Source organism: Ictidomys tridecemlineatus, chromosome X (genome assembly GCF_052094955.1).
Source record: "Ictidomys tridecemlineatus isolate mIctTri1 chromosome X, mIctTri1.hap1, whole genome shotgun sequence".
Lineage (NCBI taxonomy): Eukaryota > Metazoa > Chordata > Mammalia > Rodentia > Sciuridae > Ictidomys > Ictidomys tridecemlineatus.
The window spans coordinates 77,755,776-77,773,485 of NC_135493.1; the positions used below are offsets into that span (position 1 = coordinate 77,755,776).

The 17,710-nt window shown below is 35.3% G+C and overlaps 1 protein-coding gene across 2 annotated transcripts in view; it reads right to left on the reverse strand.

Moving 5' to 3' along the window:
* Zdhhc15 (zDHHC palmitoyltransferase 15) overlaps positions 1-17,710 on the reverse strand; it is a 94,437-nt gene that overhangs the window by 58,003 nt on the left and 18,724 nt on the right. The gene's annotated exons all lie outside the window — the stretch shown is intronic.

Sequence of the window (17,710 nt, forward strand, 5' to 3'; positions counted from 1 at the left end):
TAGTTTATACTATAGATTTCATAAAAATTTTAGAGTTGGTGGAGACCATAGAGATTATCTAGTTCAAACCACTCATTTTAGAGAGAGGTAAATGATGCTAAGAGATGACAAATGATTTGATCAGGGTTACCAAGTGAAGTTATAGAAGCAATAGAACCAGAAACCAGGTTTCTTCACTTCCAGTCCAGAAATCGTTTTCTTAGAACAGAGATTCTCAAATTTCAGTTTGCATCAAATTTACCCAGAGAGGTTATTAAAATGCACATTGCCAAGCCCTACACTAAAGATCCTGAATCAGTAATCTGAAAAGGAGTCTAAGAATCTAGCAACTCCTCAAGCTCATTCTGAGTTAACACCATAAGAAAGAGAGCCTCACAGGCCATTTGGTTGCCCAGCCTACCATCCAAAGGAGGAAGCCCATCTCTAACATCCCTGGCAGCCAATTACTTCATCTCTGCCAATGTGAAATGACTATTTTTGAACTATGGGCAGGCCTCATGATTCTCAATTTTATATATATAATTTTATATATAAAATATATATTAAAATATATATAATTTATATATAAAATTATATATTTAAAAATATAATGTTCCTAAGCTATGGTCCCAAATGTATGCAAGTCCTTTCTTTTCTGCCTTAACATGCAACATATTTCTTTTTGTTAATTTTTTTTAGTTGTTGATGGATGTTTATTTTATTTATTTATATGTGGTTTTGAAAATATCCAGTGCCTCATACATGCTTGGTAAGTGCTCCACCATTGAGCCACAACTCCAGCCCTGCAACATATTTCTTTACAATTAGTATTTATACCTAAAACTGTAATTTTTATAAACTGCAAGGACACTAAGTCTTTCTTTTAATATGATGTTCCAGTGAGGTTTCAGATCACTAGAGAAACTGAACAGTTTATGAACTGTATCCCTGAACTGTCATGACTCATTGACATTGGAATGAAATGGGAAAACATCTTTTTAAAAAAGTAAATAAAAGCACAGTAGAGCCCTTTGCTTATCTGATAGTTCTGGTGCATCAGAAGCTGCAGGAGCTAAGATTATCTACCACATGAAAGCCAAAAACCCTTGAAGTGTGTGTGTGTGTGTGTGTGTGCGCACGCACGCATGCTTTTTTCTCTTTCTTTCAACAAGGTGAAAAGGTTTGCAAGAGGAGCAGAAATAAGCCATAGGGAACATGACCAACTGCCAAAGAAAAATCTTCCTAAGTACGTAGTTTGCGTTTAGTCACTGTGTTGCAATGTGAATAGCTCATTGTGGTAATAGGTTCTGAAATTAGAATGATTACTTGAGCTTTATTCCTAAAATAATGATTCATAAATACCTGGATAAAAATGATAGAATCTGAAATTACATGGTTGAAGTAGCATAAACTTGTTATTAACAACATGTTTGGCCAGCGGGATGCTTTTTCTAGATGTTGCTCCCAGGGATTACTTGGGAAATGAGTGACTGTGTGTGTGTTTCTATATGTCTGTGTGTATGCAATGTCTGTGCACATATTCTTGTGTGAATAAGAATGAATACAGCAGATAGACTACTCTGAATAAGATGAGCATCAAAGTGGGAAAAATAGGAAAGTAAAACAACTTTACTACATATTTTCAGAAATAAAAACGCTAAGAGTTGTTGCTGTGACAAAGTATCTAACATTTTCTCTTTAAAAGCTATGGTTGGAAACTATTTAGTTTAAAAACACAGGGCTGGGGATGTAGCTCAATGGTAAAGCACTGGTTGTATGAGGCCCTTAGCTTGATAGCCAATAGTGGAAAAAATAAATTTTAAAAAAGGAAGTAGAAACAAATAACAAAGACTGGCTTGATCATTTCAAAGTGACTTTCCTTTTAAGGCAGGAAAGAGACACAGAACAACAGGAAAATAGCTACTTATTAGCATCACATTACTTTGGGCTAGGGATATAGCTCAGTGGTAGAATGCTTGCCTGGCAGGAATGAAGATCTAGGTTCAATCCCCAATACTGTAAAAAAAATTGAGATTATTTTATGTGATACCTTTCATGCAATTGATGAATAAAAGCTCTTAAGTTGATAGAGGAAAATGGGGAGAAAGAATCACCTTGCAATTTACACATTGTTATGATTTAGATAACGTGTCCCCCAAAAGATCATGTGTGAGAAATGCAAGAATTTCCAGAGGTGAAATTAGATTATGAGAGGTATAACCTGATCAGAGAACTGATCTACTGATACATATTAATTTAGCAGCAATTGTAGGCAGGTAGGGTATGACTGGAGGAAGTTGGTCACTGGGGTTGTGCCTTTGGGGTTTATATTTTGTTCACGGTGAGCAGAGCTCTGTTTCTTGTCGCCATGTCCTAAACTGCTTTCCTCAGCCATGCCCTTCTGACATGACGTGCTGCCTCTTCTTGAGCCCAGATATGGAGTCAGCTGTCTATGGACTAAGACCTCTGAAATTGTGAGCCAACATAAACTTTTCTTCATCTACATGGTTCTTGTCAGGTCTTTTAGTCCCACCAATGAAAAAGCTGACTAAAACACACACAATTATTCAAATAGGGACAGCAGTTGTAGCTTTAGCAATTGAAAGAGATCTCTCCTAAACTCCCTATTTTGGCTCAGGATAGAAATCCCCAGATTATGATCAGGGGAAATTTGTCAGCAGGTGACATCTCCCTTTGAGTTCAGCATTTAACAATGAGGTGTTGATTCTAATGTTCGAGCTTACTGTCTTACTTACTTTCACTGTTTTATAATTTCTAACAAAGAGCTAAACCTTCTCTCTCCCTTATCTGAAGAAATGGAGAGAATGAGGTCAAGGCCCATAGGTTGTGCCCAAAGACCTAAGAACACTTCATGAGAATATAAGAATTGCACGAGTTGTTTCTGTTGTTTAATTACCTCCTAGCATTTAAGGTTTTCTCCAGTTGTTTCCAAGGTTTAGACAGTTATCTCCCAGGAGTCTCTCTGATGGTGGGATCAAATTCTGGTGCCAACATATAGAATTATGTTTTGAAAGGGCATAGTCTTCCTCATTAATATCAATTTCAAAAGTAGGGGTTATAACCTACGTAACCCAATCTCTCTTAATTATCCATTAGGTATATGCCACTCATCAATTTATATAAACTTTTCATAAAGCTAGTATGTTTTCAGTCTATACCAGTTCTTGGGTGCATAATGAGTCTCATAAGTTTGCAAGCCACTATTGTGAAATAGGGCTTCAGCTTATTATACTGAAATTAAACTTAGCCTTTCCTTTCCTTTCCCCTCCCTCCCTGCCTCCCTCCCTCCCTCCCTCCCTGTCTCTCTCTCTCTCTCTCTTTCTTTCTCAGTGCTGGAATGGGATCTAGGGCCTGGTGCATGCTAGGCAATCACTCTACCCCCAGCACAAAGCAGAATTTTTAGGTTTCAAAGAGCTTTTTCAGTTCTTATGTATAAGAATTTGGTGAACAAAGCCAAGTTAACAAAATACAGACTTCATATATTTGTGAACATGAATTATAGTCCCTTTCAGTCTTTGCTCTGTCCATGTTAAGGATGCTTCTGCCTTTTGGACATTGAAGTGTTATGTGAAACAAAATGGATTTAGAATCAGATGACAGGAGCTTGAATTCTATATATGCCACTTAATAGCCTTGCCAAAAATCACATGAATATATGTAATCATATGTATATGTGCATAGGTATGTGTGTGCATATATGTAATATGCAAAATATATGCTTAACTACATTTTATATGATGTGCATATATATGCATATCATATAAAATGTAGCATGCATTTATAAATATATAAGTATATATTTAAGTATATATTATATGCATATTATATAAAATGTGCAATTTATATATATATATATATATATATATATATATATATATATGTAAATACTTGCCTGACAAGGTTGTTGTGAGAACTTAATTAACTTAAAAATGTGAAAGTATCTGACATACTTTAAGGACTTAAAAACAACTATTTTTTCCCTCTCCCTTATTTCCTCTCAAATCTTAGTGATTTGTCTTTTGAGATATAGTGATAAAAATTACACAGACTTCAGGGGCAGACACAAAATGGCTTTGTTCAAAGAGAGGAGAATAGTTAGTTTCTAGTCTTCTCTGTTATATCTAGCTTTTCATTGATTCATTCATCTTGGGGATAAAGAACTACACAAAGCAACATCCTTTGGGGAGTAATCTTGGGCTGCTTTAAAATGTGTAGTTGGGATATAATTATTCCAAATGTACAATATGGATTAAGTACAGCCCATTGCCTCCATGTTGTCAGGAATATTCACTGTGGATTCTAAAGAGGAACAGAGAATCTCTATTGTCTACATGGTTACATGGTGCTGGGGATTTGTGAACCAATTCTTTTTTTTTGGCAGGAGGATACCAGGGATTGAACCCATGGGTGCTTAACCACTGAGCCATATGCCCAGGCCTTTCTATTTTTTATTTGGAGACAGGGTCTCAATTTGCCTCGCTAAGTTGCTAAGGCTGGCTTTGAACTTGCCATCCTCCTGCCTCAGCCCCCGCACCCCGATCCCCTGGGATTACAAGCATGTGCCAGCACACCCAGCTTGTGAATCAATTCTCATTGGCCAGGTTAATGAGAGAGGTTCTACCAATCGCAGGTTTGCTCCCTCAGAATGTATTATCTTTTGTTGATGCAACCAATAAATCCTCTGCCTGATTAACATGATGTTGACTTGATTTATTTCATTTCATTTTTTTTTTGCAATGATGGGGTCCAAACCCAGGGTCTTGCACATGGTAAGCAAGTGTTCTACTATCGAGCCACATCCTTACACCTTTGATTTATTTTAATATCATAAACTGTCAAGAGTTTCAAATGACCTCAGATGCTATTTGGTATACTTGTCTAGAATACACATAAATCTGCTTTACATTATCCCTAATAATCAGTTACCCAGCTTTTATTGTAACACTTGAAATAATGGGGAACTTATCAATTCCTGGGAAGCACATTCTATTGCTGGAAAACTCTGTTAAACACATTTTCTTTATATTATGGCGAAACATGTCTCCTGGAAATTCCCTCCCATTGATCCTAATATGGGAAGAAATCAGATTTGCTTAAAAAACAACTCACTAATAGACAAACAATAAAAAAATGGGCAAAAGATTCAGCCAACTTCACAAAAGAAGATATACAGATGGCAATCACATGAAGAGATGCTTAACATCATTAGTCATTACAGAAGTACAAATTAAAACCCACAAGGAGATACTACTTCATACCCAATAGAATGGTGCCAAAAAACAAAACAAAATGAAGCAATGAGATGATAACATCAAGCAATGGTAAAGATTTATAGAAAGTGGGATTCTCATATATCACTGGTGGGGAAGCACAATGGTAGAACCACATTGGAAAACACTTTGGCAGTTACTTGTAAAATATATAAAGTATATATAAACATATACTTACCATATGACTCAGAAATCTCACTCCTAGGTATTTACCCAAGAGAAATAAAATCATATATTCCCACAAACGCCTGTACATGTATATTTTCATCAGCTCCATTCCCCAAACTGGAAACAACCCAAATGTTCCTAAACTGGTGAATGAAAAAGTGAACTGTGATACATCTGTAGAATAGAATACTACTCAGTGAAAAATAAAAGGAACAAACTATTCATATATGCAGCAACACAGACGAATCTTAAAAATGTATGCTGCTAAGTTAAAGAAGCCAAATACAAAAGGCTACATACTGTATGATTCAATTTATATAATATTAAGACAAAGGTAAAATGTAAGGGACAAAATCAAAAAACAAAACCAGTTCAGTGGTAGTGAGGGATAGAGAGTGAAAGAATTACTTGCAAATGGGGGAGAAAGAAAAATTTGGGGTAATGTAAATGTTCTATACATTGATTGTGGTGGTGTTTATATTATTGTATTTGTCAAAATTCATTGACTTGCACATGTAAAAAGGGTGACTCTAGCTGAGCTCTCTTCCTGCACTCACTCTTACTAGTGTTCTCTCTCCCTCTCTTCCTCCATGTTTGTCCTTGCTGTTTCAACCTTACTTAGTTGGCTATAAAAATTTTAGATCATGTGGGCTGCCACTTACCCCCTAGACTTTATTTGATACAACTTTTGATTAATCCATGATTGCAGTGAACACACCTGTTTATATCCTAATATTCAATGGCCAGGATAAGCACTCTACCGCTGAATTACACTCCCCAGCTCTGGATCTTTCGAATGAGAATGATTTCTATTTTAAAAAATTTCTTTAGAGTTCTCTCCCCAATCCCCCTCATCATAAACAGCTCTCTGGCTGGTATCTATTAAATAAAAGAGCCCTTTCACCATTTAAAAGGCAGAAACTGATTGGACCTCATTTAAAAATCCTTTTACTTTGAGAAGAGCTTTTGGATCTTCAGAGGCCTCTGATTTAAAATTCCCTTCCTCTGAGTCCAGCTCCATTTCCTGGGGTAAATTTCTTTGACTCAGGAGAGAAACATATAAAAATTGGTTTAAATTCTTTGCTTTGGATTTGGCTTTGTATGTCTTCTGACTATGGGTTCCCATTTTTTAGACAATTTTTTGTAGATTAACGTTCTCTTATGATCCTTCCTTATCTTGTTCTATTTTGTTTGAAGGTCTTATCTACTTTTGTTGTTTGCTTTTAAGAAGTAAGCATTTCACTGAACCACAAATCATTTTGCATTTGTTAACAGACCCAAATATATTTCGGTCCTTTGTAATAAGAAACTGTAACAGGGATCTAAGAGTCTGTCTTTGCTAAAAGCAGTGGCTCTTTCTCTAGACCCATACAAATGCTATGAGTAACTGAAAGCAGAAGAAATCTTGCCATCTCTGCCTTCATTTTTACCTGTCTCTTTATGAAACTTAAAACTTTGTGACACTACTCAGTTCTGCATGTACACAGTGTTAATCATTTAAGGAATGTTCATTAAAAACTAGTAGTACAAGTTTTGTCAGTCCTAAAATTATCTAACCTCTCTCCTCCTTGAACTCTGAGGCTAGATTTGTTCAGACGCCCAGAGTGGTGTAGTCATCATGGGCTTCCAGAATTATATGGGGGGAGAGGGGGAGGGGGAGGGGGAGGGGGAGAGGGAGAGGGAAAGGGAGAGACACATCTCTGGAACTATTCCCAGAAACAGAACTGAAGGGATGGTCAAGGTCAACCAGACCACAGTCTGATCAAGACCACTTAATGATGCGCTCTGCACCAATTCTGCCTTTCTTTCTTTCTTTGTTGGTTTAACCACTTTAATATCAAAGAAGATAAACTTTAAGGTACATATAATGTATTGCCCGGTGCAGAGAGGGATGAAACACAATGATAACAGTTAAATCTTTCAGGAAGCATAAAGAAACTTGTGTGGACCTAGTAATATAACCTCAAAATATGTAAATGAAAATCAGAATTAAAATGAAAAAAATGGATAAACTTATACTTATGGTAGAATATTATAAGACTCATTCCTTAGTAAGTGATGGAATAGGCAAAAAATTTCAGTGAAGAACTGGGGTTGTGGCTTAGTGGTAGAGCACTTGCCTAGCTTATATGTGGCAATGGGTTTGATTCTCAGCACCACATAGAAATAAAATAAAGATATTGTGTGCACCAAAACTAAAAAAATCAGTGGAAATACAGAATAGTTGAGCATAATTATTAACAACCCTCACCTAATTGACATACTTACAACACTGCATTCAACAACTGGAGAATGTGGATTCTTTTTGAGAAAATATGACATGTTTACCAAACTTGACCATGAAGGGGAACACAAAGCAAATTGTAACAAATTCTAAAGGACAAAATCATACAGCAGCTCTTTTCTAAGCACAATGAAAGTCAGCTAGAAGTCAGGCACTGTGGCCCATGCCTGTCTAGGGAGGCTGAGGCAGGCAGGAGGATTCCCACTGGAGGACAACTTCAGCAATTTAGTGAGACCTTTGGTGTTTTAATAAAAATTAAAACAAAAAAAGGGCTGCAGTTAGCTTAGTGTTAAAGTGCCCCTAGCATGTGTGAGATGCTGGGTTCAATTAGGAAAATTAGAAATCCATAAGTAAAAGAATGAAATTTGGGGCTGGGGTTGTGGCTCAGTGGTGGAGTGTTTGCCTAGCATGTGGGAGGCACTGCGCTTGATTGTCAGCACCACATAAAAATAAATAAATAAAATAAAGGTATTGTGTCCATCTACAACTAAAAAAAATTAAAAAAGAATGAAATTTAACTTCTATCTCTCACCCTGTACAAAAGTCTCAAAATGGATCAAAGACCTAGGAATTAGACCTGAAACCCTGCAACTGCTAGAAGAAAATGCAGGCCCAACACTTCAACATGTTAGCACAGGAATTGACTTCCTTAACAAGACTCCTATGGTGCCAGAAATAAAATTTAAAAATCAGTAAGTGGGACTGTATAAATTAAAAATCTTCTTTACAGCAAAGAAAACAATCAACAGAGTGAAGAAATGGCCTACAGAATGGGAGAAAATCTTTGCCACCTGTTCCTCAGGACAATAATATCCAGATGATACAAAGAACTTAAAAAACTTAATACCAAAAAGACAAATACTCAATTAATAAATGGGCAAAAGGCCTATATGGATACTTCTCAAAGGAAGAAATACAGTCAACAGTCAACAAATATAAAAAAAGGTAAACATCTCTAGCAATTAAAAAATACAAATTAGAACTACATTGAGATTTTATCTCACTCTAGTCAGATGGCAATTATCAAGAATACAAATAATAATAAATGTTGGTGAGGATGTGGGGAAAAAGGTTGTTGGTGAGACTGCAAATTAATACAGTACGGAGATTTCTCAAAAAACTAGTAATGAAACTACCATATGACACAGCTATCCCACTCCTCAGTATATATCCAAAGGATTTAAAATCAGGTTGCTATAGTGATGCAGCCACATCAATGTCTGTAGCAACACAATTCACAATAGCCAAGCTATGGAACCAACCTAGGTGCCCTTCAATATATGAATGGATAAAGAAAAATGTGGTGTTTATATACACAATGGAGTATTACTCAGCCATAAAGAAGAATGACATTATAGCATTTGCTGGTACATATGTGGATCTGGAGACTATGATGCTAAATGAAATAAGTCAGTCCCCAAAAGTCAAATGTCTTCATGATATATGGAAGATAATTCAAAATAATGGGTGGGGTGGGGTGTAGGGGGTAAAAAACAAGGAAGAAAGAGTAAAGGAAAAAAGAGAGTGGAGAGGAAATTTCATCAAAGTTGAGGAAAAATCAGTAGAGTAGATGAAGGGGATTGAGGAGGAAGAAACAGGATGGGAAAAGGAAAGAACAGTGGCATGAATCTGACAGAATTTTCATAAGTGCATGCATAGATATGGCATGGTGAATTCTGGCGTTGGGTGCCACTAGATAGATAGATAGATAGATAGATAGATAGATAGATAGATAGATAGATAGATAGAGTAAACTGAAATGCATTGAAAAGGAATTGTGGAGTGGAAGGGAGCAGGGAGAAAGGGGAAAGTGCTGGGGACTTAAATCAGAGTAAGTTGTGTTCCATGCTTTTTTAATTATGATAAGGTGTATCTTGGTGGTGATTATAACTAAAAAGAATTTTTAAAAACCTCCAAAGACAAAAATGAAGCTTAAAACCTAGTTAAAACACATTAAAACGTTTACTAAAAAAAAAAAAAAAAAGAAGGGTAACTCCTACTGTATGTAAATTTTGGGAGGGGGTACTGGGGATTGAACTCAAGGGCACTCAACCACTGAGCCACATCCCCAGCCCTATTTTGTATTTTATTTAGAGACAGGGTCTCACTGAGTTGCTTAGTGCCTCACCATTGCTGAGGCTGGATTTGAATTTGAAATCCTCCTGCCTCAGTCTCTAGAGCTGCTGGGATTATAGGCATGTGTCATCGCACTTAGCTTGTAAATTTTATCTCAATATATCTGACCAAAACAACAACAACCATAACAACAAAAAGAAATCTATACATGGGCCTTTTCCTTTGATGTCTTCTCATCTTAGATTTTCTAAAATTCATCAAGACAACTATTTATTCTGACTTCCCAGCTAAATATTTTCATTTTCTTCAGTGGCCAGGTCCAAATATCTTAGGAATAATGGGCTGTAGGATTGAAAGCAATGTCAATAGATACACAACTAGAGTGGGAAGTAAAATCATGATTCTGAAACTGAGCATTTATTTCACTATAGCTCATGTCTAACATATAAATATCTTGTCATTTTAACTCAATATATGCCCACATCCAGCAGCAAGCGGATGTAATTGGAGATTGCTGGGGCCATGCTGGGAAGGATATAGGATCATGGAAGTTCTAGCCCAGCCCATGGAGAGAGATGAGATGAAGCATAGCAAAGTTAAAGTTTTGAAATGGTATATTTATAAAAGAATTTTGTGAAAATGTAAAGAAGCACCGGGCGCAGTGGCACATGCCTATAATCCCAGAGGCTCCGGAGGCTGAGGCAGGAGGATCGCAAGTTCAAAGCCAGCCTCAGCAATTTAGTAAGGTGCTATGCAACTCAGTGAGACCGTCTCTAATAAAATAAAAAAAAATAGGGCTAGGGATGTGGTTCGGTGGTCGAATGCCCCTGAGTTCAATCCCTGGTATCCCTCACCACAAAAGAAAGAAAATGTAAAGAAGCATAATTTTACTTTTCAAAATTTTTTACCAAGAGATGTATAGAATAGATACCACTAAACCTTACTCCATCTTTAAACCTGCCAACATTATAAAGGACTTATACTTTCTACTCTACTCATTTATGTATTATTTGTATTTTATGAAGTCCTATTATTTTTTTTAAAAAAATTAGTTGTAGATGGACATAATACCTTTATTTATTTGCTTGTTTGTTTGTTTATTTATTTATTATATGTGATGCTGAGGATGGAACCCTGTGCCTCACATATGTTAGGCAAGTGCTCTACCACTGAGCTACAACCCCACCCTTCATATTTTATAATCATGAACAACAATAAAGTTTTATCTTTAAGTTCATTATTAGAGAATTGTTGAATGAATCATAGTATGTCAATATTCTAAGATAATCTAAAAATGAGATATATTTGTATGTGCTAATATGGAAATGCATCTATTATATATTATTAAATGAAAAATCAAGTTATAGAATAATAGGTACAGTATCATCTGATTTAAAAAATCAAATCCATGCAAATATACATGTTCATATTTATGTTTGTATGTAAATGTAGAGAAAAATATCTAGAAGAATACAAATTAACCAAAAGATGGTAGTTGTCTATAAAAAGTGACAGGAGAGGAAGTAATGCGAGGAAGTCTTGAATTTTTATCTTATATATTTCTGTATTGATTCAATTTTAAAATATTAATATTAAAGGATCTTTTAGAACCATGTTAGCCTATAAAGGAGGATTTTGTCCCCAATCCTTCTTTGTCAAATAATTTTACAATAATAAATATAAAATTGTATAATTTTAAACTTATGTTAACTAATACACTGAAAACACAAAAATTGTACATACTAATGTGATGTTTCAATACACGTATACATTGTGTAATCAGAGTAAATCTATTCCTCAATTATCTCTTCTTTATGGTGAAAACATTCAATATCATTTCTTCTAGCTTCCTGAGATATATACCACATGAAAACTATCTCTCTAGTTATTCTATCATGCAATAAGCACACAAGAACTACTTACTCCCATCTACCTGCAACTTAGTCCCATTAATCAACCCTTCCTCATCTGCACCTCATCCCTCATCTCTACCTTTCTCTCAGCCTTCACTAACTACCATTCTATTGTCAATTTCTATGTGATTGACTTTTGTAGATTTCATATATGAATGATATCATGTGGCACTTGTTTTCTGTGCCCGGGCTACTTTGCTTAACATGACCTGCATTTCCAACCATATTGTCACAAATGACAGGATGTCACTCTTTTTATGGTTGAATAATATTCCATTGTGCAAATGTATCACATTTTCTTTATCCATTCATCACTTGATAGACACTTCAGTTGTCTAAGCTACTGTGGCCAGTACTGCAATGAACATGGGAGCACAAGATGTCCCTTTGACATACTGCTTTTCATTTCCTTTGGATATTTACTGAGGAGTGGGATTGCTGGATCATATGGTAGCTCAATTTTTAATTTTTTGAAGATCCTCCATACTGATTTCCGTAATAGCTATACTAATTTATACCAGCAATGTATAAGGATTCCCTTTTCTCCACATCCTCAGCAGTTCTTTTTGATATTTTGTCTTCTTGATAATAATCATTCTTATTGTAATGAATTAATATCTTATTATGGTTTTGGTTTAACATTAGTGATGCTGAACATTTTTTTCATGTACCTGTTTGCTATTTGTATGTCTACTTTTGTTTACATCTCTTAACCATTTTTAATTGCATTTTTTTGGTGTTAAATTTTTGGAATTACTTACATGTTCTGGACAGCAATCCTTGTCAGATGAATAGTTTGCATTATTCAGGTTGCCTCTTCAAAATCAGTATATTATTGAGAGCCCTGAGATAATTGCTCAAAACCACACAGAAGATTTCCTATACAATCTGGAACTGAATATATAAAATCAAGTTGTGGCCATATTTCCATGGTCTGGATTTTCAAATGGAAACCTGCTTCAACTCTTGTATCAGTTTGCTTAGGCCATAATAAAGCACCATCCACTGACTGTCTTAAATGACAAAAATTTATTTCCTCACAATACTGAAGGCTAGAAGTCTAAGTTCAGGTACTGACAAGTTAGCTTCCTTCTGTGGTCTCTCACCTTGGCACATGGATGGCCATCTTCTCCTCATAACTTCATATGGTCTTCCTTTGATATCTGTGTCCAAATTTCCTTCTCTTACAAGGACATCAGTCATATTGGATTAAGGTCCACCACAGTGACCTTATTTTAACTTAATGACCTCTTTAAAGGTCCTATCACCAGATACAGTCACATTCTGAGGTACTGGGAGTTAGAAATTCACATGTAAATTTGGGGGAACTCAAGTCAGCCCATAATAGTTTTATTATTAAGGAAGTCCATTGATTTTTGAGAAGATAAATAATTATAAGCATTTTGGTGTTTAACTTTTTGAGTTCTTTATATACCCTAGAGATTAGTGCTCTATCTGATGTATGAGGGGTAAAAATTTGCTCCCAAGATGTAGGCTCTTTATTCACCTCACAGATTGTTTCTTTCCCTGAGAAGAAGCTTTATAGTTTGAGTCCATCCCATTTTTTGGTTCTTGATTTCAATTCTTGCGCCAAAGGAGTCTTTTTAAGTAAGCTGAGGCCTAAATTTTTTGTAGTTGTTGAGAGTGCCTTTATTTTATTTATTTTTATGTGGTGCTGAGGATTGAACCCAGTGCCTCACAAATGCTAGCGAAGCATAGCCACTGAAATACAGCCCCAGCCCCTTATGCATTTTAACTTTAAGGGAGAAACCTGAGAATTTAGTATGTAAACCCTTGAAAATGCAAACGAATTTATAAAGAATTGAGTTGAACTTCTGTTTAAAGGCCCCTCTTGAAGATCAGCAACCATGGGAAATGCATTGCTCTTAATTATATATGAGTTGTGTGATGGATTATGCCTGATGTCCATTTCATTTTTAAGTTTTTCTTTTAGCCTTTCCACATCCTTTGGCCTTATTAGATTCCTAAACTCCACTGCATCCCAAATCCAGCTAAGATCTTCAAAATATAGATAGTATCATGCTAAAATGAGATCATTTTTGCAATATACTTATGAAAGCAAAAGAAATACATTATCATGGTTTTAGTATGCTCTATGAAAGAACGAGGAGATATCTTTAAAATTTTCTGAGTTCTGTATAAACAAGGCTGACATAATATGTAATATTCTGAGCTGTGGCCAGATGACCTGGACTTTATTTATTTATTTTTTTTTTGTGCACTAGAGTCAGCATGACTAGGAAAACACATTTTACTTTTTTGGATCTCAATTGATATACCTATTCAATATGAATGCATGGATTTTGACCATCTATTTATAAGAGGAATCATAAGGAATTATAATAGAGAAAAATGTTTCTTAGAAGAAAGACCTTTCAGGTCCTCTCCAATGTTAGTAACAATACCAATAGCAATCATATAGTAATAGTATTCACTACAATTTTTTTTTACTTATCATATTCCAGGCAATATGCTAAGAAACATACATCATCTTATTCATGTTCAAAATAACCAGGAAAGGTATGTATCATCTCTATTTCACAGAGTAAGAAAGTGAGACTTAGATTAAGTTCCCATGTTATGGTTTAGATATTAGGTGTCCCCCAAAAGCTCATGTGTGAGATAATACAAGAAAGTTTAGAGGTGAAATGACTGGGTTAAAAAAACATTAACCTAATCAATACCTTAATCCCCTGGTAGGTATTAACATGGTGGATTACGGTAGGCAGGTCAAGTGTGGCTGGAGGAGGTGGGTTGATGGGGCATGCCTTTGGGGTATATATTTTGTCCATGGTAAGTCAAGTTTAGTCTCTACTTCCTGGTGCCATGTTCTGAACTGCTTTCCTGTGCCCTTCCACCATAATATTCTGCCTCACCACAGGCCCCAGGGAGTCAGCCATCTATGGACTAAAACCTGCAAAACTTTTTCTCCTCTAAAATTGTTCTTGTCAGATATTTTGGTCAAAGTGGCAAAAAAGCTGACTGAAATATCCCCAGTGTCATATACATAGAAAGTGGTAAAGTTGGCTTAACTTCAGGTAGTTTTGACACCAAAGTCTTTGCTTATCTGCTTCTTTGTTACAATGTCTTTTTTTCTGGTACTGGGGACTGAATCCAGGGAGGCTGTACCACTGAGCTACATCTCCAGCCCTTTTTATTTTTTTATTTGGAGACAGGGTCTTACTTACTAAATTGTCCAGGCTGGCCTCGAACTTGCCTCCTGAGAAGTTGGGCTTTTGGAATGTGCCACCACACCTGGCTTTTATAGTGCTCTTAACGGTATATTAGAGATGTAATTTAACAGGCACTGTATTAGTTTCTTAGGATTGTGGTAATAGATTAATAAATTACCACGAGCTGAGTAGCTTAAGAGAAATTTATTCTCACAGTTCTGGAAACTAGACGTCTGAAATTAAGATGTAGGTAGGGTCATGCTCTTGCAGAAGGCTTCAGGGTTGGATCTTTCTTTGCCTCTTCCTAGCTTCTGATGGCTGCTGATAGTCCTTAGTATTCCTTGGTTTGTGGCACCCTCACTCCAATCTCTGCCTCCATCTTCACATGGCTGTCTTTTCTCTGTGTGTATCTGTATATCCAAAATTTCTTCTCATAAGGACACCAATGAGTAGATATAGACTCAGTCTAATCTGGTATGACCTCCTCTTAACTTGATTGCATCTGCAAAGATCCTATTTCCAAAAAAGGACACATGAACTCAGTTTCAGTTTCAGGTAGACATGAATTTTGGGGGAATACTCTTCAGGAGCCCTAAATAGACAAAAAATGGAAAACCTGTTTTTATTTGTTCTTTTTAGATATACATGACAGTAGAGTGTAATTTGACATATTATATAAACATGGACAATAGCTTATTCTGATTAGGATCCTGTTCTGTAGTTTTACATGATATGAAGTTTCATTGGAGGCATATTCATATATGAACATCAGAAAGTTATGTCAAATTTGTTCTATTGTCTTTCCTATTAAAAATGGAAAAGCTTTTGCAGTATGTTTGACTATGGCTTTCTTAAGCTTTGGAGATGAATGAAAAGTTATGCAATTTGAGACTTTCATTTCTTTGACTTATATTTTCTTTGCCTATGCCAAACAATGTTCCTGCTGGTAGTCATATACTACATTTTATTCTACTTTAATAGTTCAGTGTTGTTTGAAACAAGTCAGATTCAGAGGATTAGTGAGGACCTCAAATAATCATTAGACTACTAGTTTCTAGGCAAGGCTAACTGATTTATGCCAGATAGTTGGGTATCTAATACATCCTGATTATGTAATTTCATAGCATTCCTTAGTAACATGCCCTAGTGTTATGTTCAGAAGTTTTTTTATAAGTTAACCTTTGACTTTCTGGTTACAATTGAATATTGGTTTATATGTTCTACTATTTTTGAAAATCCTGACATATAAACAAAAGTAACAAGTAAGATTGTTAATACTTAACATTTATAAAGCAGACTATTGCTACATTTCACTAGCTTACAGGAAATCCATAAAATGTCATTAAACTAGCCTCATTTTATAAAAAATTGAGATTCAGAGAAGTTGAGTTACTTTCAAAAGGTCATAGAGCTAGTAAATGACAGAGTTAGAACTCCAATTTAAATTTTAAGAAGCAAAATCTAATCTTATTTGTTACTGTGCTAATAAATTTAAGAAATGTCAGGAGATGCAATTTGGAATCACAGAATCTTAGAGTCAAAAGAAAAGTCACACACTTTTGTAACTATCTCCTAGAGAACCCAAATCCTGGTAACTGGATTGATGCTACCCAGAAGATATTGAACTGGGTTGGGCTTACAAATAATACTTCATACCTATGTAGTTAAGTACATTGATAACATGCAAAAATGAAGATATACTACTTTGTACACTGGAAAAAAAGCAATTGAACATCAAGTTTCTGATTAAGGAGCTCAACTAAGAAAAACTAGGAGTTGCAGAGTGAAAAGTAAAACAAATGCAGATTTGCTTAAGAACACAGGCTTTGAGGTCTAACAATTTGAATCCTACCACTTATTAGTTAGATAGCCTGAGATGAAAGTTACTTCTCTAATTTCAGTTTCCTTCTATATAAAATGCATATAAGAATATCTACATCATTGTGTATATGTTAAGTGTGATATATATCACACTTAACAGGGAACTCCACACAATAAATTGTAGTTTCTACTAATAAGAACAATATTATTGTCATTATTCCCCTTATTGTTGAGCATCATATCTAAGCCCCCACCTGACTTATCTTGAAAGTTTATGATGATTTCTGACCTTAAGGTAAAAAAGAATCATGCATAAAATTCTAGAGCAACTTAAGACTTGCTCTCTAATGCTATAACAATAATAGCAAATGTTTATTGAGTCACCTGGATGTGCTATGTTCATCTCTATTCTAAGTGCTTAATGTTCTTAATTAATTATGTTTTCATAACAACTATAAGAATTAGGTATTATTATTATTTCTATACAATACACAAATAAAATGAGCACAAGGATGTATAATAATTTATTAGGAAGTAGCAGAGCCAGGATTTTCATTCAGATATCTAGCTCTAGAATACACACTTTTTACTAGTATGGTCTATTATCTCCCAATCACACCACTCTGTTCTCTCTATAACAAATGCTTCTGTTAAATGAGTAATAGCAAACTGAAGCTTTAAAACAGCATAATATGAATGCCGGTAGGCTAATGAGTTATAACAATTAATTCCCATGCAATTAGAATTAAAGTGGCAAAATAAAGTAGCTACATACATACTCTGGCTATCACTGACAAAATAATATAAAGCTAAAGGTTTGTTAAGACTCATGTTTAGCTTATAGACTTATGTTTAGCTTTTTAATGGAAAATGCCTGAACATCTTAAGAAGGAGGTATAAATTGCAGGTAAAGCCAAAATGGTGGTGAGGAGTGGAGAAGAGCACAGTAAATATATACAGGAATTGTGATGGTAAAGGATTTAG